General features: G+C 40.6%; 1 protein-coding gene across 6 annotated transcripts in view; it reads left to right on the forward strand.

Moving 5' to 3' along the window:
- AIG1 (androgen-induced 1) overlaps positions 1-23,030 on the forward strand; it is a 189,386-nt gene that overhangs the window by 133,362 nt on the left and 32,994 nt on the right. The gene's annotated exons all lie outside the window — the stretch shown is intronic.

A 23,030-nucleotide genomic window follows, 5' to 3' on the forward strand; every position in this document is an offset into this window, starting at 1 on the left:
TCTTCTACCCCCTTCCCACTGTCCCTGAAAGAATGGCATGGCTTTTCTGTTTTAAATGTTTTCCTGCTAATTACTGTGGCTTGAGCATGGGCTAACTAGAATGCCAAATATTAGTGAATGTAGAAATATCAAAAAAGTCTCCATGAGTAATTTATATTGAAATGTAAAATATGTAAACAAAAACTATGTCCATATTTTATCTCTAGAATCTGTGACTATTACCTATTATAGCAAAAGAGTGATTATTAACTCCTTTGGCAAAAATATGTGAATAACTAAGGATGTAGAAAGGAGGAGCTTATCCTTGATCGATCATAGGAGTCTTCTATGAGAAAGGTAGAGGGAAATTAGACAGACACAGAAAAGGGGGAGGCAGTGACCAGAGTCTGAGATTAGAGTGGTGTGCCCACAAGCCAAGGAATGCTGGCAGTCTCTAGATGCTGGAAGAGGCAGGGGAGGATTCTCCCCTAGAGACTGGAGGAACTACATCCCTGCTGACACATTAATTTCAGATTTCTAGCCTCCAAGACTGTGAGAGAATAAATTTTTTGTTGTTTCAAACCACTCGACATATAGTAATTTTTATTGAAGCCCTAGGAAACTAATATATAATACTGTCTTAAGTGTTTCACAGAGGTCTCCAGAATTTTTAATCTTGAAAACCAGTCTGTGTGATGTTATTTGTTTGCAAACTAGAGTGGATTTTGACCTGAGGTAGACTCAGGTAATGCTGTGACTTGGTCTGCTGAGGTAGCTGGTCTATAAGTGCCATGATTCTAGGACTGTGCTACACATTACAGATGCTTAATAACTGTTCAATGGATGAATAAATTCTCTGGTTTCCTCCTGATTGGTTTTTTTTTTCTGCTTCTGTGCATCCAAATGACTCCTCTGGCTCCAGAAGTCACTGCGCTTTCAAGCTGCAACTTTTCTGGCCTTTTGTTGGGTCCCATCCTGGTCCCTGGCCTTTGCAAGTTTCTTCCACTGTTCTTCCTTCCATCATCTCCATACATCTCTGGATAAGAAAGGCAACCTGCTCTCCTTTTTGTTCCCTTTAAACTAAGTTTGCTTAGTTTAAACTAAGAAAACTGTTGTTTCTTAAATAAACCCCATTGCATCTTCTTTCCATTTCTTCTCTCCATTTCTCCATCTCTAATCAAACTCCATCTCTCCCTCTTTGGAGCTATTGTACAACCTTATCCCTTTTTCTATATCACTTGCTTCTCTCTGGGAAACCAGATATTTATGTGAATGCCTTCCCTTCTACCAAGCTTCTGAATGGTCTTACCATTTGGTTCATCTTTCTCTTAATGCATAATACAGGAAGAGCTAATGGTATAGGAACCCAATAAATATTGGATAATTGAATAGATGGAAAATGAAGAGAATTGAGAAGATTCAACAAAAGTAAAAAAATATTGCAATGAAATCCTTAATGTGTTGGGGGGGAGAGGTTAATAAAATTATTCTGAAACAACAATAAGGGCCCAATTGGAATAATGGTGGGCTGGTCCAAACTCACAAAGGTAAGTAAGGTCAGAATGGTTAGGTGACTCTACACTTGGTTTCTTGGTTTTCCTTTTTGCTCCATAACAGATTACCACAACAGCATCTTAAAACAATGCATATCTATCATCTCCCAACTTCTGTAGGTCAGGAGTTCAAACATGGTTTAGCTGGGTCTTTTGTATCTGGGCCTCTTGCAGGTGTAATCAAAGTGTCACCCAGGTTGGAGTCTCATTTGAAGGACTGAGTGGGGAAGGATCTCCTGCGCTTCCCTGGCTATTGGCAGGATTCAGTTCTTTCAGGGCTGTTGGACTGAGAGCCTCAGTTTCTATCAGATGTTGAGCCCTCAGTTCTTGCCATGTGGGCCTCCTTTCCATGTAGCTACTTGTGTCATCAAAGCCAGCAAGAGAAGTAGCATGCTAGCAAAATGGAAGTTATAGTGTTATCTAGCTGAATGGCAGAAGTGACATTCCATCAACTTTACCATGTATTGGAGGTTAGAAGCAAATCCCTGGGCCCACCTACCCTCAAACAAGGCCATGAATTGAGAACATTGAAAACACATCTTAGAATTTATCAGCCACATGTGGTAAGTACTATAGGTGTTCCCTAAGTATTTTGAATGGGTCACATTCTAAAATATTATTTCTTCCTCAGTTGGAATTAAGAATTCAGTATGATTTTTTTATAGAAACAATGGAGATAGATTTCTGAGCTTACTGCTCAGGTAAAGGCATTTTACCCACAATATACTAAGGATCGTGCTACCCAAACTATTATAACTAGCCCTTCTTTATTCCACCATTATTTTATGAGAGTATGCTCTCCAGATTTGAAGTTGGGATACTGAAAAGAATCCTTAGATCGTCAACATAGCATGTAGGGAAGTTAGAAATTCTATACCTCTGCCATCAGGAACTCATTAACTATTTTACTATGTATATAGTAGATTATTCTACTATGTATATAGTAGATTATTCCCAAGCAAAATATCCACAAGTTGATGTTTATCAATGATGCATTTATTGTGTAGTCACTCTGTGCAGTCCTCAATACTTCCACTGAAAAGCTAAATGTTTCAACAGAGACAGTAAATCATTTTCAAAGTCTTTCCTAATGTGTTCATTCGAGGAACTATTTCAACTCATTTTAAACTCTTAAAGACAAAACAAAAACTTTCACAACAGGAATACCAAATCCCCTAAGCTGAAGTTCCTGGTCCTGGTTTGTTTACACTAAATCTCATGGGTTAATATCGATGCCACCTCCTCTCCCTGCAGCCCAATGTGGAAAATTTCCATTTCCTCTGCTAGCAAAAGAAAGTCTTTTGAATTTTTAGATTCATCAGACTGGGCCTTTCCCTTTTTGAAGTCTCCTCTTACTTCCTAGCCATTGGGGAGTGCTTTGAACTCAGCTCCCACTGACCCTGCTTCCTCTTCAAAGGCTTCTCCCCTTCCATGCTGGGAGAAAGTGCCTTTTGAAAATGGTGGGTTCCTGCCTTACGTGGGTCTGTCCGAGGAAGCAGCAATAAACAAAAATAATCATCAGCGGCCGTAGCAGATTATTACAGAGAGAGCTGGAGAAAAACGTGGAAATCAAAGGAAAGCCACTGAGCAGCATCACTTAGAGAAGAAATTGAACAGCATTATCTTCACGGTGCTGCAGCATCCGTACCTTGCATGAAGCAGGGAGTGGCTTCTGAAGTGGCTCATCCTTAGGTGGGAATTTCAGCTCCTGTGAACATCCCAGAACCATTCTACATGAGAGAGCCCAAATTTAAAACAACTTGAGTTACTTCCGTGGGAATCTTCCTCAGGCACCAGAGCAGTTAGACCCTGCCCTGAAGCAAAGTCCTAGACTTCCTGGTGGTACGTCTGCTTTGTTTCATCTGTTAACACAACCTGAAGCTGCAATGCTTGGGAATTTTTACTTCCTTGTTTCTAAATATTGACTCGTGGGCTAGTTATGGATTGATTCTGTTGTGCTTTTACTTTTTTTTTTCCTTTCAGTTTAGTTCTTCAACTTAGATATGTAAAATTTTAGCTCCCATGAAGTATTGTTTGTTTTCTTTTCTAACAAAGATAGTACTAGAGTTGTTGTGGTGCTTTGTGAGGCAATTAGAAGTAGATCTTCCCCACTCCAGAAGTCTCTGATTCTGTGAACTATCAGGAAATAGTATTGCCCAGTGTGACGTAGAATAACCCCTTAAATTTTTGCATGATACAGACTAGTTCATGTATGAGCAGCCAGGTCTGCAATTAGCAGCACCAATTGAACCACACTTTCCTCCATATATGATAATAGTTATCTCAGTCATGGGGTATATTAGGTTGCTAGGGCTGCTATAACAAAATACCATCAGCTGAGTGACTTAAACAGAAATTTATTGCTCACAGTTCTGGGGGCTGGAAGTCCCTGATCAAGGTATCCACAGATTTGGTTTCTCCTGAGGCCTCTGCTTGGCTTGCAGATGGCTGTCTTCAGTGTCCTCAACATGGCCATCTCTCTGTGCTTGCATCCGTGGTGTTTCTACCTTTTCTTATAAGGATACAAGTCCTATTGGTTAAGGGCCTCACTCATATGATCTCATTTCATCTGTTTTCTCTTTAAAGGCCCCATTAGGGGTTAGGGCTTGAACATATGAATTTTGGGGGAACATGATTCACTTCATAACATGGGATTACCCACAATGCTCATAGGTAAATTGGAGGTCATAGTTTATAAAATGTGTATGAGCATGTGCATATGAGGATTTTCCTGGAAAGAGAGTTTGTAGCTTTTATGGGAATTTCAAATAATTCTGATAGATAGGACACACTGCTTTATATTAACCTCCCTAATTATTTTGCCAGGTATGATGATATAAGTGAATCATTCACAAAAATTCTATGATTTTATAAACCCTGTTGCTCCATCCTCTCTCGATTTTGAGATCTAGATTCTGTTCAGCTACTAATCATTAATCTTTCCAAAGATTAGGGGAGAGTTGGAGAACATGTTTTTCTATGCTGCTGAGTTGGTTAAAATGATGATGTTGTATTTTTCATTAATGTACAGTTTTATTGTCTTCCTTTGTAAATGGTGGCTTAAGTGCTTAAGAAAATACATGGTTTTATAAATCAAATAAATATATGAGATAGGTAAAGAGAATCACAATTAAAAAGCAATTATGAATTTAGAAAATAGTAATCATATTACAAAAATTAATTCATTAATTAATGAGTGATTATAGGCAGTCTTTCTTATTCCTCCATAATATGTAGAGGAAAGCAATGAAAAAATGTGCTAGGAAAAAAATGGGCTCTATGATAAGAACCTAAAGAAATTTTAAAATGTTTTAATGGAAAATAGAGGGTAAATGACACTTTAAAAGTTATCCTTGTCCATTGTTTTCTCTCCCTTACACTAGTGGATCTACACCTTTATCTGCGTCCTATCAGGTGCTGAGCTCTGAGACTACTGTTTTCTCTGTATATTTGTGCTACTAACTCTTTAAACTGGGACTTTATTCACCATCAAGAAATTTCATTTTGACCCTAGCTGGTTTGGCTCAGTGGATAGAGCATCACCCTGTGGACTGAAGGGTCCTGGGTTCGATTCCGGTCAAGGGCATATGCCTGGGTTGCTGGCTCAGTCCCCAGGGTGGGCATGCAGGAGGTAGCCAATCAGTGATTCTGTCTCTCATTGATGTTTCTATCTATCTTTCCCTCTCCCTTTCTCTCTGAAATAAATAACAATATATTTTAAAGAAAGAAATTTCATTTTGATAGGTTTAAACACTTTTCTTGCCCAGTGATATTCAAATGTTTCTCTAATTATAGACCTGTTCAATCCAAACAATGATGTCTAGTAGATAAAAATTCAATGATGTCTAGTAGATAAAAATTCAACTTATAACTGATCTAACGTGGGAAAGGAAATGTGGTATTTCCCCAACCCTAAGTAGTATACTATATGTGGAATTTCCCAATCTATTAGCAGTTCATAGTCGATTATTACTTTATTTAGCACTCCCTATGTGATGGAATATCAGAAGCAAAAAAATGAAATTATACTCCCAGTTTGTTTGTTTTTTAAAGAGTAAAATTAGCTGGGACATATTTATTTTTTCTGACTGTGACCTCTTGTAAAAGTGTCAGGAGTGGATGGGAAAATTAAGACAACGCTCACTTCCTTTTCCTCATTTTAGGACAATGATGGCAGGAGCAGACTGGAAATCTTAAATCATATCATTGGCTTTGGAAACACTTTTGACCTTTGGTCTCATTTGCCCCCAAAGCATGCAGCTAGAGTCACAGAACAAAATATTTGAGACATCCTATGACTTCCTGGTGAATGGCTCTTTTGGAAGAGCTATTTCAAAGCCCTCTGTCATTTTTGCTACAGTCACTGTGTCAGGATCAAAGACAGCTGGCAGCTCCCACTGCCTTGGTCCATGCCTGATGGCTTTCAGGGAGCGCTCCAAGTTCCTGGGGTCCCATCCGTTCCATTCCTGCAGTTCAGAGCACCTGAAACACTAAAATAAAAAGAAGTTTGAAATGTGTTGCTTACTATTTAGAGACACTTTGAATATTTCCAGATAGCATAACTGTTTTTAAAAAAATCTGCATCCACTGAGTCTGCAAAGAATTAAGGAAACCTTTAAATAACAACTTAAACCTCTGAAATTAGTACAAATGGAAAACTTGTGAGTGTTGGGGATTTCAGTGGAAAAATACACTACTGAGTTTCTGTATTTGTATATGTAGTAAACTGCTATAGTTTAGCGTTTATATTGTTACAGAAGTTTTACTCCTGCTTTTTTGGATTTTTGTTTGTTTTGGTTTGGGTTTGTTTGGTTTGGTTTGTTTGGATGGGTTTGATTAGGTTTAATTTAGTTTGGTTTTGTGTTTTTTGTGTTGTTTTGGTTCTCACAACATTTTGGCTCTAAATTGCTCAGCAAAGAAATAAAGTTGTGAAGTTTTACGTAATTTGCTCCAAGTCATACAGTTTGTGTCAAAGCCCAGTGGAGATTATTTTTTAGCCAAGGGTTTTTAATGTGCTGCTTTAACTAGCCAACACACCGGCCCTTGTTTCTTAAGTTATCTGGTAGGTTCTAGATACTACAGGGGCCACCGGGACATAGAAATCAAAGTCATGGGCTTCTCTTCACACGTGTGCACTTGCCTTGACCCCACTGGCTCAGTTAGTCTGATGGACCAGGATTACCACTTTATGTGTTGTAATTCTTATTTCTGCCCAGTAATGTCTGAGGAACATAGAGACTTATTTCCAGAAGCATGCACTTGGGTGACAGGCTGAGTTCCCCTTGCTGTTCATTTCCTGCCGGCTCTCAGGGTTAAGCATGTCCATGTGCAGCTGGTGGTGCTTTCTGTACTGGGATTACAGAAGTTAAAGAAGGATGGAAGGGAATGGAAATGAGTAACTACTGAATGCCTGTTTAGCCCAGCTGTGGGTTCACATAATTTAAACCTCATGACAATCCCCCAGAGAACGTTATTATTATCCCCACTTAACAGATGAAGAAACTGAGAATCACAAAAAGCAAGTAGATGCCCAAGCCCTCCAGTTTAATCCATGACATCAGCAGTATTTGAATCTACGTTTCTCTAAAGACTAAGGCCAGATGTTTCCCATTAGATTGAACCATTTCTATTCAAATGCTAAAGAAGATAAGCCTTCAATTTCCTTATCAGTATAATAAACTCAAGAGTCTGCCACCTTGTTTAATCTGTCATTAAATGGGAGAGTCTTGAACATAGCTGAACAAATTAAAGAGAGTTTATGTTCATTCAGCCTCTTCATGAATTGTGAAAAACCACCAGCAAGTTATGACTCAAATAATCCATAGAATTAATGTTTTCCCTGACTCGGCAATGCTGAATTACATGTCATCCCAGTGCAAAGATGTCTTCTTAACCATTGCTAACATTAGAGAGTCATATCTGCCATTTTTACCCACACATTTTTGCAAAACTCATAAAACCTTTGAAAATTGTTATTTTCTCAAATGCTTCTTACCCTGTAGCCTCTACTAGCCAATGAGCTATTTCATGGACTTGATTGGTAGAGAGAATCAAAGAGAGACATAGTAAGTAGAATGGAGATAGAAACCAGAAGGGGGACTGGTTTCCTCATGTCCAACATGCTCTGCTCATAGTTAAAGTTGCGAATGGATCCCACCCCTCCCCACCTTCCACCCCCCCGCCCCTGCCAAAACCTTGCCCACTCTCAATGTTCCCTATTCAGTTTTGCCAGCCAGAAATCCAAAGGGAAGTCAGAAAAAATTGTCAATGTCTTGTTTGAGCAGTGAGAAAAGCAATAGCAGGGCAAAATGGCTAGTGATTAATTTATCTTGGGACTTACACCATTGAAGCTGCCTATTCAGTACAATAAGGTTCAGATATAGTGACCCTGAGGCCAACTGAAGGATTTCTGCAGAGTATGTAGGCCAAAGTTATATTGGAGAAGGGGTTGGATGGAGAGAGTGAGATCTTCTACTTGAGTGTAATGTTTTTGAACACACTTGGGAGAAATAAAATCATCACCAAAGTAACCCCACAACAGGTTGAGTTTACAAAGATGGAAAGCTAGAGGAAGCCTCATTAACTGAGTTTTCTTCGCCTCATGAGAGGAAGTCTAGTTAAGGACACCTTCAATGAGAGCAATGAGCTAAGCAAATAGCTCTGACTTCGCAATGATTTAGGAAACCTCCTGAAGTTCTTTTCCTTCCTTGATATTAGTGCCATAAATTTAAGTTGACTGATAATCCTTGGACTCTGGGAAAATCAAAGGGTTAGTTTATGGTCAATTTCTCTCAATGATTATCTTTCAGAAAGCGTGTGAGTTATGAGAGAGTATCTAACCTATCCCGCTGTTGAAAAAGAGAATTGGATGACATGTTCAAGGAGCTGCTGCTAAGAGCCTTTCAGCAATTGCTGCAGTTCAGCCATGGGTGTTTCAGCGAAATGAATAATAGAAGGCAGTCTAAGAATTCACAAGAGGAAGTGTTTTTGTAATATTGCTTAGCAAAAACATCTCTATATTAAATCTATTTGCAAATTTAAACTGTACCAGGGGAAGGTAAATGGGGTTATGTAATCCAAGTAGCATAGGAAATATTAAATAGTTCATGCTGTTAAAACAGGGTGACATCATTGCCACGGTACTTTTTTCTCCAGGAAATTGAAGGCTCCATCCACAAGTGAGAGGTAGGAAGATTTATTTCCTGTGGGAGAAATTCGAACAAACTCACCGCCCTGCCTTTCATTTACGATGTTTCTGGAAAATGAGAACTGCCCTATTTTATCTCATCAGGTTGTTTTTTTTTCAAGCTGCAAAGCAAAAAGGGGAGCGGAGGTAGGGAAATTAAGGACAACTGGGGAAGCCTTTGGCCTTCACATGAAAGAAACTACTGCCAAGAATCACATGAACCTACTATTTGATCACATATAGGTTTTAAGAAATGATTCTTAAGGATTTCTAGAATGAAGGAAGTGGTTTTATGCAGGATTAGAAAAAGATGAAGGAAATCAAACAAAACTAAAAATTAAAGATTTTTAAAAAAGGTTTGCAATCTAGATTGGCTGGTGTGACTTAGTGGTTGAGCATCAACCTACGAACCAGGCGGTCCTGTTTCGATTTCCCAGTCGGGGTGCATGCCCAGGTTATGGGCTCAGTCCCTGGAGGGGGGTTAGCAGGGGACAGGTTATTGCTGAATGACTCTCATCATTGATGTTTCTGTCTCTCTCTCCCTTCCTCTCTGAGATCAATAAAAATATATTTTAATAAAAGGTTTCCAATCTAGCAAGGGGAAGATCTTAGACATATAACAGTCATGATCTGCACTAAGAGTTTCCCAGAGGACCAATCCAGGCGTAGAAATTTATTAGGGGGATCACAGATGGGAGTTGGCAATATACATTTTCTGGCTAAACATTGTGGTCAGTTTTTCAAAGTCAAGTTTCAATGCATTGCTATTGCAAAACTTTTTCATTTTCACCCCTGTAAATGCTTCCTCGAACAAATCTGCTTAGCTAGCCTCAAATACTACACATAAAATTAACGCCAGAGTATAGGCAGGAGGATACGAATCCAGTTGGCAGGGGACAGCCACAAGGAATATTCCTTAGGGCACTTATGTTCCAGTGGACTTATTTGAAAACTTCAAACCTAAAGTACCATGACTCTTTTTGCTGTGACTGTGTATAAGGGAAATCAGATTAGTGCATCATCCTTACTCAGCCCAATTGTCTTTGAATTTTCTGCATGTGAAGTCATATGGCCTTACCCCAGCATTGCTTACGGTGACCAAGCATTTTTCAATGGTCCTCTAGCAAAGCAAAAATGATCAAAATTCAACTGTTCAATTTTACTGGATAGCTTTTCCTTTTCCTTTTCTATGTCCTGGCATTTTTCTGGGTTTTCTTCCTTTCTTATTTCTTACGCAAGCTCCTTCCTCCTCCTCACTTCAATTTTATGTCTGATACTGGGAGCTTGCTCACTTGCCCTTCTCCTGTTCATCTTCCCAGTTTATTATAAGCTATGTCCTGTCTCTTCATATTTCTGTGTTTCCTCAAAAACACTATATGCTAATATTTTCCTGTGCCACATTTTCTCTAATGTATTCTTTTTAAATTTATATGACTTTATCTTTAATCATAAAGTAATACATACAGGTAAAGAATATTTGAAATATATCTCAATGTAGACACAAGAAAGATGATCACTCATGATCTTTCAAACAAAGGAAATCACTGTGAACATTGTAATCTGTTCCTTCAATTTTTAAAAAAATATATTTTTATTGATTTCAGAGAGGAAGGGAGAGGGAGAGAGAGATACAAAGATCAATGATGAGAGAGAATCATTGATCTGCTGCCTCCTGCACACCCCCTACTGTGGATAGAGCCTGCAACCTGGGTACATGCCCTTGACCAGAATAGAACCCGGCACCCTTCAGTCTGCAGACTGACACTCTATCCACTGAGCCAAATCAACTAGAGCTGTAATCTGTTCCTTTTAGATTGTTTTACAAATAAGTTTTTAAACCTAAATGTGATAATATAAGTATTAGTTGATGTTCTTTGATGCCTAAATATGGTAAGTATTTTTCTTAATATTTTTTCTGGTTATGTAATATCCATTGAGTGCATATATCTTAGTTTAAAAACCATTCCCTCGTTGTAGATCATTAAGATAATCTTTCATTATTTTGCTATTGTAAAGGGTTTCAGGGAAAATATCTTTGTTTACTAAGGGGACGAAGGGTGTGTTTTTATCTTGTGTTTATTTGTTTTATTTGGGCTGATTTTTATTTGTTTAGCATAGTTCCCAGAAGTTCAATTACAGTCCTTGGGAAATGGGTTAGGACCCTTGATAATAGGGTTAATCTACTTCCAAACCACTGGTGGTAATGTATTCCTTGTCTAGTATTCACGTGTATGCACTGTTCCCCTTTCTTGCAACATTAAGTATTCTTATTTTAAAAGAAAGCTTTGCTAATTTAACATGCAAAAATGGTTTTTCATTTTAATGTAACTGCTTATTAGTAAGAGTGCATGTATATCCATGAATTTGTTTATCGTTCATCTTTATTCATTAATTCTTTCATCCCTTCTCTACCTCTCATTGCCTTGTGCCCCACACTGCTAATTTCCTGCGCATCTCCTCATTCCCTCTGCTAGCTTTTCCTCCCCACAAAGTTATTTTTGTAATTCTCTTTTGTCTTGTGTCCAGTAACTTGTGGAGCAGTGGGACCCAAATTGCATTTTAAGATCATTTTTATGAGCGGTTCTCAGCAGGTGTCTTCAAGGCCCCAGGTTCATTTTTGGTCCCCCACTGTGAAAAACTGATTGGCAGCTGGTGACAGGCAGGGCACGGGCACTTGGCACTCAAAGGGAGCCCTGCAGGAGGTGCCCAGAGCCATGGCGGAGGAAGTGTGGCCAAGCCAGCACAAGGTGGGGGACCAGATGTCGCCCGATTATGTTCCATTGAAATCCAAACAAAGCCCAGATTCAGGACCACTTCCTTGAGACTCCCCGGTTGGAAACTGGCGCCCACCCAGAACCTCACAACAGCTGGTCTCCCAGTGCTAGGATGTATGTGCCTCACAGCAAACTTTACCTGGGTGTTACCGATTGGCTCCTATCAAGCAATCAAACAATAACTCGAAGACTCAAAGCATTCTGCTCTCTGCTGAAGATAAAGAGACCGTCTATCACTGACCACGCCAGCAGGCTTGTTACAGGCGTGGGGACTCTGGGAAGGCTGCGCTTTCCTGTTATTTATGCCGCCCATGGTAACCTCGAGGCTGGAGCCTGACACCAGCAGCTTCGCAGTGACAACACTCCGCTCTTGTTAGGAGACTTAAGCCCATTCTTTGGAAATAAATTATATTCTAAAATAAAAGCTTTCGGGGGACATCAGCAGATAAGAAATTGTGCTTATGTTTCTCATCATCCAGTTCCTGTTGGGAAACCTGAGAGTCTTTCCAAACACTGACTTCTTATTATGGTGCAGGTCATTTGCATTTGTGCCTTCTGCTCCCTTCCTCCTCCCAAGGTGAACTGGCAGCCTGGCAGTTTTATTTTCTGGCTATCAAGGAGGAAAAACAAGACAAACAGAAATCGTCCCCTTCACCAACTCCTGCAAAAAAATATATATATATATATGACAGTTGGCTGTGCTGAACAGCACAGGAAGGTTTTCATTTTAACACAAAACAAGCATTTGGAAGAAAAAGTGAAGAACCGTGAAAGCACATCAAATCATGTAATATTTAGCTAAGTATTCCTTCCTGACCTAAACCCCGGCGCTGTATTTCATGCATTGTCTTTATAACTGCTGCCCTGCTGTTTCTGTCACCTGCTGAGGTCTCCATGCCTCCTCCCCTCTCCCTCCATCCTATACTCCTCCTCCCTCTGGCTGCCTGGCGGTCCTCAACCCAGATTCTCAGACCTCACAGTGAGATTTTGGAGCAAACCCTCTCCATTAGAAACAAACAAAATAAATTGTTTCCATTCCCCAATGGAATGTGCTAAAGCCTTTTTTCCCCTTTAACATGGATGCAATTTAAATTTGGCAAGAGCTAAACCCAATATACCTCACTCCGAGAGAAAGCTTTGTGAAAGAGACCCTTCTAGGAAGACTCCCTCATCCCCCCTGTGAACTTAAAATGACAAAAGACAACTCAGGTCATGCCTTGGGCATCTATAGTGTTTCTGCAAAATCCTCACCCATTTCCTCATTTCCCGAAAATGTGCAAAGCACCTACTATCTGAAAACCCTGTGTGTGTGTCCCTGCCCAGCTGTCCCTGCGAGGCTGTGAAGTCAGTGGTTCTTAAGGCCTGCGTTTCCTTTGCTCACTCTCCAGCCCTTACCACACCACAGGCGTCTGAAGACCGTTCAGTGATGTTTCTCTTCATTACTCTGATTTATAACCCTGCTTATCTGTAACTTTCCGGACATTATGGATGAAAAGGAAACCAGGAGAAGATCATGGCCCCTTCCCTGCAGGTATCAACTGGAAATTAACTGAGATGATGTATCAAAAATCGTTCCAATAATATGATCAAGGGCCAAGTTAAGCAGAGCCAAGGAACTCGACCTCAAGGAATATACACGACTTAGAAACGTGACCCTGGCCCTTGCCAGTGTCCTGCCGCTCTCTCCTTCCCTTCTCCGCGCCTCATCTACCTTTGCAAAACATCTGCTCAAGGATCTGAAGGAGTCTCACATTTTTGCTCAAATGCCAGAAGCTCTGTTGCTTCCCCTGGACTGAAAGTCACCACAGAGGGTCAGACCCCAGGGCAGTTCAGGCCAAGTCGGAGAAGGGCTTGTTTGTCTCTCTTAACAATAAGGACACCTGAGAGATGCATCCTAGCTTTTCCCACAAATTTATCAAGACACTATTTGAATCAATTTATTGAATTAATATTTGGATCGATTTATACTTTGAGTCTGTTCCCCTTGTATAATCCATAGGTTGCCAATCCTCATCTAGCACAGCATGCAGCTATTTTTATGACCCCAGCTCACTTTATTCCTGGCCCCTGTAACTCCAGGAACTGGCTGTTAGATCCAGTTCACGCAACCCATGCAATTCCTCATCTTAGACCTTTGAACAGCTCTTCTCCCACCCTTTTCTCCGATTCTTCCAACTGAAAAGATTCTCAGGCTCCAAATGAGCTTTAACCCCATCCTGCTTCCCTCTGTAACGACTCCCAGAGGATTTGTGGCTCTGACAGGATTTACGGCTGTCAAAGCGGGACCGATATGCTGGCTACAGCAAAGGCTCAACCTGAAAACAAGAGCCGATGGCCAGCCCTTGAAGGTCCTGTCTCCACCAAAGGAGGTCTCCTGGTGAAGAAACGTAACTTCCACTCCTCACCATATACACTGGGATTTTTCTGTTTACATTCGCGGAGCAGGCACGGGATGCCTCCACAAGCTGTGTTTAAGCTTACAAACATGCCTGTCTCCCCATGATTAGGCTGCAGGGGCTAATGAAAGTGTCAGGCTTCTTCAGTTTGGCTGAACTTTATGAGTAGAGTGCAGTGATACTGTTGATCTCATGCCGACCCAAAATGGGCCAAAATACAGGGTGGGGCCAAAGTGGGTTGTTTGTATGGAAAACAATACAATCATTAATAAATAGCAATACAAGAATAAACTCTGTGTTTCATGTACTCACAATGATAAACCTTCGTTTGCCCCCCTATATATGCCTTTGATTGATTATGTTCAATTGGGGAAGGTTATGACTTGATATATGATTTGAGAAATAAAGCCATTTAAGATATTGTCCGTTGAACATAACAAAGCATAAGGCCTTAAGGAAAAGGAAAACCGAAGGTCATTTGTGTGATCTAGAGCTGGAGCTTTTTTTCCCTCCAGCCACCCCTCCCAAGTGCACTGTCTCACGGGGGCGTAAGCTTTCTGTTGTCCATAGGACTGGCATTGTTCCTAGAGCCTCAGATCCATAGTGACCAAACCTAGATGGCCTACTATGTGCCTTATTCAGCTAAAGAAGGTGTTGAATAGCAACAAACTGATAATGAATTTTTAAAAGTGATGTCAAAGAGACTTATTTAGTCATGCATGACCATACATTAAAGTAGCTGACTTCATAGGCAGTACCATATGCTGACCAGGCCCTATCAATGCCCATGTCAGTGTGTCTATACCCCTGCAATGCAATTATGAATTGTCAGGCTCTGTTGCTGTAGGTGTTCCCTCGAATTGCACACACAGAGGTTCAATCCTACTGCATTGATGATTGTGTGGTTAAAACATTGAATGTGCGGGAAAAATCGACTTGAACAAAGACCATCCATGGTCGGTGAATGCTGTAGTGTGTGACAGGTACCCTTCGGAACTGAAGGACTCGTTTCCCAGCGGCTGGGAATGTTGTCCTCTCCAGCTCTGCACTGTATGTCATCTTCAGGAACCATCTCTTCTGAAGGGAGCTGTTTTCCCACAGCTCAGGCCCCTTTCCCTGGGGCGGCCCACATCCCATAACTGGTCCACGCAAGAGTGGAAAGACCCGGCCTTCTTACCTCAATTTGGCAACTCCTCAGAGCTCTTGGTGGTCGGCCAAGGCCCTCGTTGCGACTGCATCACAGGCACCCTTCTCCCTCTGTGGTCTCACACTTCCTTCTTTTCCCCTGACAGATGCTGATCCTCAGAAGCTCCCTAACTAGTTTTCTGCATGCTGGTTCCCATCTCAAAGTCTGCTTCATGGGGAACCTGACCTGCAACACTAAACCGATCTGGGTTAGCTTGCATCCAAAGATGATATGTTAGGAATATTACATTATAAGTTAAAGGATGCAAGTGACTGAAATGCAAAAGTATGAGAGTAACAAATGAAAACGACAGACAATCTCAAGGGTGGATAAGCATGTGGAGCAAGTGAAACTCTCATACACTGCTGAGGGGAGTGTAAAAATTGGTACCATCACTTTGGAAAACTTTTGGACATTATCTACTGAAGCTAAATAGCTAGAGTCATATCTGCAATTCCTGTCCTTGGTTAAGTACCCTAGGAAAATGCAAATGTCTTCACCAAAAGAAAAATGCACAGGAATGTTCATCGCAGCACACTTCCTAAAGGACCACACTGGAGAGAAGCGCAGTGTCCTCACAGTGAGGTGGAGGAATCGCTGTTGTATTCACACATGGAGTGCTATGCAGCAATGGGAATGGAGGCCTGCAGCTCCACCCCTCAACGTGAATGAATCTCACAAATGTGGTATTGAGCGAGCACAGCCAGGAATAGCAACAAAAAAATACATAGGGCATAATTTCATTTCCATACATTTCAAAATCAGACAAAACTATTCTCTAGTGTTCGAAGTCAGAGCAGTAGTCACCTCTAAGGAGATTCGCTGTAACAAGAAGTATGAGGGATCTTGTAGGGGACTTGTGTCACTTAGTTTGTTGTGGCTACAGGAGTGAGTTCACTTTGAATATTCATCTCCTGGACTCTTATTATTTGTGCACTTTCTGTACATATGTTATACTTAAACTGAAAGTTTACACAGCGACGGAGGGAGGAAGGAAGGGCTTGATTCAGAAATGTGTCTTCTAGTATATGAACACAAATTCCCAAGATTTGAGCAGGATTTCTGCTGTCCACTGCTGCAGGCTCTTACAGATAAATCCTGAGTTCCAGAAGGGCTCCAGTTGGCTCGAAGTTATGTAGCCAGCTAATGGTGAACAGCTCCCTAGCCCAGTCTTCTCTCCACTTCCCCACAGCACAAAGAGCCTATGCAATCAATCACTAGAGTCCCGATTTAGCTGGACTCAGTGGTGGCCACATAATCACTAGTGCAGCCCAAGCAGGATGTGGAGGGAAATCCGGCTTGAACAAGGATCCAGAAGGGACATTGAACTTGATACACTGTGTCCAAGGTAACAGAGATGTCATTCATTTCTTAGAGGCCTCTCTCCTCACCTATCTTCCCATCCACACTTTTCTAACTATCAATATTGCCTTGTGTCGAAAGGGTGTCCTTTTCTGTTTAAGAGACTTCAGAGAGCCCTAACCGGTTTGGCTCTCTGGAGTGTCAGCCTGCGGACTGAAGGGTCCCAGGTTCAATTCCAGTCAAGGGCATGTACCTGGGTTGTGGGCACATCCCCAGTAGGAGGTGTGCAGGAGGCAGCTGATCGATATATCTCTCTCATCGATGTTTCTAACTCTCTATCCCTCTCCCTTCCTCTCTGTAAAAAATCAATAAAATATATTTTTAAAAAGAGAGAAAGACTGCAGAGAAAAAGGTTTGAGCTGTGCACTATATGGCCTCCTTCTCCCTGGACTTTCCCCTCTACTCTTTGAGAGAACATTTGACTACTCCATGCTTTAAGGGCTCCTTCTGACAGTATTACCTATATCATGGAGTCATTATAAATAAGAGCTAAGTTGTAGCTGCTTTATATTATTTAAAATAGTGCTTCTGAGCCCTGACTGGTTTCGCTCAGTGGATAGAGCGTCGGCCTGCGGACTGAAGGGTCCCAGGTTCGATTCCGGTCAAGGGCATTTACCTTGGTTGGCAGGCACATCCCCAGCAGGAGGTGTGCAGGAGGCAGCTGATCGATGTTTCTCTCTCATCATCAATGTTTCTAACTCTCTATCCCTCTCCCTTCCTCTCTGTAAAAAAATCAATAAAATATATTTTAAAAAATATTTAAAAAAATAAAATAGTGTTTCTGTAAGGGCTTGGATTTAGTTTCATAGATAATAGGAATGACCTTCAAGATTAAAACTAAAATGTTCCCTATTCCTTAAATATGTTAGCATTTGTGTATATGCATAATTGTATTTGAATGGATGTCTATGCATTGATGTGTGTGCACAGATGTATGCATGGATGTGTCCACATGTATGTTTGCAAGAGTATATCCTTCATGTGTTTGCATGGGTGTGTGTTTGCAAGTATGTGTTGTATGGGTGTATGCATGGATGTATACATATCTGTATCTGCATGTATGTGTATACCCATGAATATTTTCTGTTAATATTATGCCATTTGCAGGGCGCATGTCACTCTCTGGAGACTCAAGGCTCTCTGCTTTCGATTATACTCAGACTAGTCCAAAACCCCTCTGAAATAATCCTAATCACCTTGGAAGCCACCACACTCAGGCATGAGGCTGTCAAATGTGAGTGCTTGCAGATGTCAGTGCAGGGATCCAGGAGGACAGATCAAGGCTTAGTCACTGAAAAATGCATGCCAGTGCATCCCAGCGCAAGAGCACTAGCGCAGCCATAAAAAAACGTGTCGTGACAGTAAATCAATAACCTCTTGGAGACGATTCGTTTCTGAAATATCCCTGATTAATTATGCCAGTGCACGCTTGGCAACAGTACTTTGCTCCAGCATTAACCTAATGCTTTTTGCATGAAGCAGGATTATAACTGGTTCTCATAAGTCAAATTTGACATTTCAAATCAGGCTTTAAAGGTTTTGGTTATAGATTTTATAATGTCTTCATGTCAAACATAATTGCCCTTATTGCTGCTAGTAGACGTTTGCCAATCAATCAGAATAACATTTGTTTTATCATAAACAAGAGTAAATTAAAACCATTTGAAGTCATTGTGTTTGAAGATTCAGCTGGTACACATGACAGAGGAGTGTGATAAAATTCTACAAGTCAATGGAAATGTGTTACTATTTTCTCACTTCAAAAAATTAATGCCTCTATATATTTTTGTGAACAGCTTTAGTTTGATGACTTGGTTCCATATAAATATGGTTAGGGACAAAGTATCCCCCTTTTCTGTAATAAATCATAATTTTTGTGCTTTCAAGATAAATGTATTTTTATTTACTTGTATTTTTCAGCCAGGAACTATTTCTTTAAATAAATTGCCCATTAAATCGAGTTTATGTAAGGGAAAGTCATACTGTCATGGTCCTTGAACAAAGGTTTATTGAGACCTGCTCTTTCTATTAATATCCAGATATCACCCCAGTATACCTTACACTCCATGGAAGGGGTTTTAGCTTATTCAAGTTTCTCTGCTTCCTACAGGACAAAGTCCATATGAAAACCCTCCATGATTTGGCTTATGCCTGCCTCACATGGGCAAACTCAATTCTTCATGCTCTTTCATGTCCTACAACAGTGACAGTCCCCTCAGGGGTCCATGCTGTGCCTTTAGGAAAGCCTTGTGAATGAAACTCTTCCTTTACCCTGCCTTCTGCTGGAGAGGCCCTGGTCACATTGATAAACCCAGATCCAGTGTTTGCTGCTGCACAGTTTTCCTGGACTCACCCAAACAGACCAGATCACTCCGGCCATTGCACCATCATAAGTCCCCACATCTGCATCTATCTCATCATCTTGTAATCCTTTGATTGTCTGAGGGCAGTCATTAGAGTCGCTATTCTGTGAGAACTACAAATATGAATTATAAAATTCTCATGTAAGATGAGAATACCTTTAAATCACTTTAAATTTGCTGTCACATTGTAAGGTCCAATGTGAGCTATCTCTGGCAGCACATGCACAAGCATTCCCTTTGGCAGCCTACAGCTGCTGGACTGAGAAGAGGCACCACACTGGAAGCCTCATGATGCCACAGACCCTTCGCACCTTGTGGGCACCTTCATTAGGAAGATTCAGCAAGAGATATGAACTGCCCTCAAAATGCCTTTTAAATGAAAAATAACAGCCCAGTAACATGGTGTCACTCACCTAGTGTAATTGACGCCTCCTTTGCTCTTAATTGCAAAGATATGCATGTCTTGGCTTAACGCACGTCATTATTTTGTTTATTGGGCCTAATTATTAAAACCATATCCCAAGACTTGTTGGGACTAATGTTAGAACTGGATGGGTCCCAGATTTAGTATTCTGCCCGTACAGAGTTTTGGAACATACTGGAACTGGGTAAATATTGGTTCCATCTGAATCTAAGTTTCTGATGCTGAGTCATGTTTCTAACACAGTTCTGAGATGCCCGTGTCAGAGTGTCTCCGGCTGACGTGACAGCCAGCAGGAGCAGGCATCCAACACCACACCAAAAGGCCCAGCCAGAAAGGCTCTGGCAGTCTCTGGGGAGAACCTGTCATGCTGCACAGGCATTGACTGTCCCACTAAAGCCAGCACCTCAACCCTTAGGAGAGAAAGTTCCTTGAAACTACAGTGGTTAAGACATGCAATTCCTTACCATTCAAAGCACTAAAATCTCTCCACCATGAAGAAAATGAGGAAGGATTACAAATTTTGAGCTGGCTGACTAGTTAGTAAGATTAATAATGATAGTTTCTGGTGGCACGATAAAACATTTGGTCAGGTTTTCAGAGTTACGAAATAGGTTTTTTAGAACCTGCATCGCCTGCCAGGGACATCGTTGACACCTCCTGCATCTATTGACTGAATTTACAATTGGCCCAGGGGAAGACCCAGCCCAGTTCTGCTCATGCTCCCCCCAACACTGTTTTCCGTTTTCACCAAACAGTTGCCTTATGTGGAGAGCCCAGAAGCTTTGCAAAAGTTAGAGCAGTCAGCATTTCATAATCTTTGCCAGTTTCTCTGACATCATCCTTTCTGTCATTTTAGATCATGTTTTGCTAATACACGGGGCATTATCTTCACACTTGGAAATTTCTTCTTACTTTATTACAGAATGAAAAGTTCCTCTTTTTTAATCCCCTTTTATTCTGCAGTGGATTGAGAGGTAAAAAAGTAAAAAAAAATATTCAAGTTACAATCTGGAGTGTATAACTTTCTGTATCCTGGAGCAGTTTTTCAGATTATTTTCATTTGTGATATTCCTGTAAACTTGTCAGAACATCATAGGGACTCTCCCTCACCCCATCCTCCCAGGCAAGTCTAGTCGCATCTCTAGCCTTGCCCGCATCCTGCGTGCCACAAAAATGCAGGTGTTCAGTGCCACCTGTGCACACATATGCACATGCACACGGCTATCCTTCAACTCTTCATCTATGATCAAAAGTCATCATAGGGATAGAGGAAGACCTAGATATCCTCACAAACATGAAGGCACGGATTGTGGTCTACCCATGTGGGGACTACCAGGAGCAATACTCCACAGCGCGTAAACCAGGCACCCCGGGAGCCAGACCCAGCAACCTCACTTTTAACAAGCTCACCTGGGGATTTGATGCAAATACTACTTTGAGAGCACTCCCAGAGCTCCCCCTGTGTGCTACAGATGCAAATAAGCAGACATGGGGCTGCCAGCTCTCTTACTATTCAGCTAGGCAGGGGCTGGGCTGGCGTACCTCACAGTCAAAAGCTGGTTTTGCTTCCAAGGAAGAAAACGATTTGTATCTGATGTTCATATGGTATGGGAGAGGTTTTCTCCTATTTAAAAATATTTTGGAGAGAGGAGAAAGACCAGAGAAATAGCCATTAGATATAGTCTTCATATCTTGTTTATTATTTTTATAATATATACTGTGATTATAGCTCTAGAGTCTAGAGCTCTAAAATAATCTTGACTGGCCCTCTGATTCATCCATCCACTCTACTTCCCTGAATTCTTATCATCACACAGCGTAGTTTTTATTCTTCTGTTTTTTCCACAGCATAATTTATTCTCAAATGTTCCTTTAGTTTATAGGCTACTGAGAGCCATCACAGATAATCAAAATGTTCTTCCCAGTAGCAAGTCCAGATCCTTCTTGTGTAGTGTAAATGCATTTCTTTAATCCTGTTACATCCCATTAAATCCTCCATCAATACTTAAATGTTCTACTCATCCATCTCTCCATTTTTCTAGTAAAAGAACATCTGGTCATAAATCAAATAATTTAGCAGTTAGAAAATATAGCTAAGATTTATGATAATCTGTTCTAGTGCTGTGTGCCCCTGATGGTACACAAGATAATGTATGTGGCACAGAGACCTGGCCTTAAATAATATTGAGTCACAGAGTAAAAAGGTAATTCCCTCTCAATCATTTTTCAATCCTCCCGATTCCATTTAGGAGAGTCTCTATTGCATGCTAGTGTGTCTTTGATGCCCCTCTAATACTTACTAACATCCCTACCTAACATCTACAGAGCAGGCCTCAGGGTCAAAGCCTTTAACAGCAATTTTTAAGAGCTCCATCAGAATGCTTATATGCCACAGGAAAAAGCACATTTAGCAAAATATGTTTTTTACACTGAAGACCTTTTTGTTTATGTTGAGGCTCAACCAAAAAATAGTTCTGGTCTGTTGAGAGGCAACATAAATGATCTATTATCATGTACTCCCACAGGTTTATTGAATCAAAGGTTATTTAACTTACATCTTTTAAAGATATAATTTAATGTAGAAAACAGAGTTTGGGACTTGGAGACAGATAGAACTGGTCTTGAACCTTACCTTCAGACTTACTAGCTCTATGATTTTGGGCAAGATAATTCCCTTTTCCAAGTCTTTATTACCTTATCTGCAGAATGCAATTTATAATTCCCACTTAAGATGTTGTTCTGAAGATTAAATACATTATCTCCACAAATATTTATTGATCACCTCCTATGTGCCAGGTTCTTGTCTAAGTGTTACAAATAGCACAGTGAACAAAGCATAAGATTGCCATTCTTGAACAGCTGATGGTCTTGAATTGAATATTTCCTTCTTGGTTCTTGTGTCATTGAAGCACAGTAGATAAGAACTGGATTTCTTGTACCTATACTTCTCAAGCAAGTATTCCTCTTGCTGCTTCGGATTTTGAGTTATAACTGAGCTGCTAAGGGTTACTCAGAGATTCAGCAGAACCATTTATAGAGTTTTACAATTGTTCTAATTCATAAAATTTTACCTGCAGGGCAACATTTATATTTGCTATAAATAATATTTTGCACTATTTTTGCTTTTGTTAATATATGTGGTTTATTGGTAAACATAATGTGCATGATAAATTTTTGGAGAGGTAGATATACATCTTCTAATACCTGGAAATTCTGCATGATAAGCTGCTAAGTTACCCTGATATAGAAAAACCTTCTCCTAAGATTTGCCACTAGCCAAACTGTCCCAGGCACAGCTAGCCATAAAAAGATATTTTGTCATTGGTTAAGATACTAGTAGAAACATCAGTGATGAGAATCATTGATCGGCTGCCTCCTACATGCCCCTATTGGGGATTGAACCTGCAACCTGGCCATGTGCCCTGACCTGACTGGAAATAGAACCTTGGCCTCCTGATTCATAGGTGAACACTCAACCACTGAGCCACGCCAGCCAAGCACCAGTCTTAATATTTCTTACAAAATCTTGTTCTATTTTTTTCTATGAATATAAAAAGTAGCTCCAAAAACATTCACCTTGATATCCCCGCTATCTCTTTTTCTGACAAGGCCTACCTACAACCTGTTTCCATTTTGCTATAATACTTAGAGTTTCAATATCCTGGCTTTTCCTTGAATATGCAAACAATACAGCAAGAGCTTCTAGAACAAAGATTCTTTCATTGCTGTTAAGGGGGTCTAAATAGAATTCAGACTTACTGATACTTCAGTTCTTAGTTCTGTCATCTTCTTACTCTTGGGAAGCTC

This window comes from Myotis davidii, unplaced genomic scaffold (genome assembly GCF_000327345.1).
Source record: "Myotis davidii unplaced genomic scaffold, ASM32734v1 scaffold292, whole genome shotgun sequence".
NCBI classification, from domain to species: Eukaryota; Metazoa; Chordata; class Mammalia; order Chiroptera; family Vespertilionidae; genus Myotis; species Myotis davidii.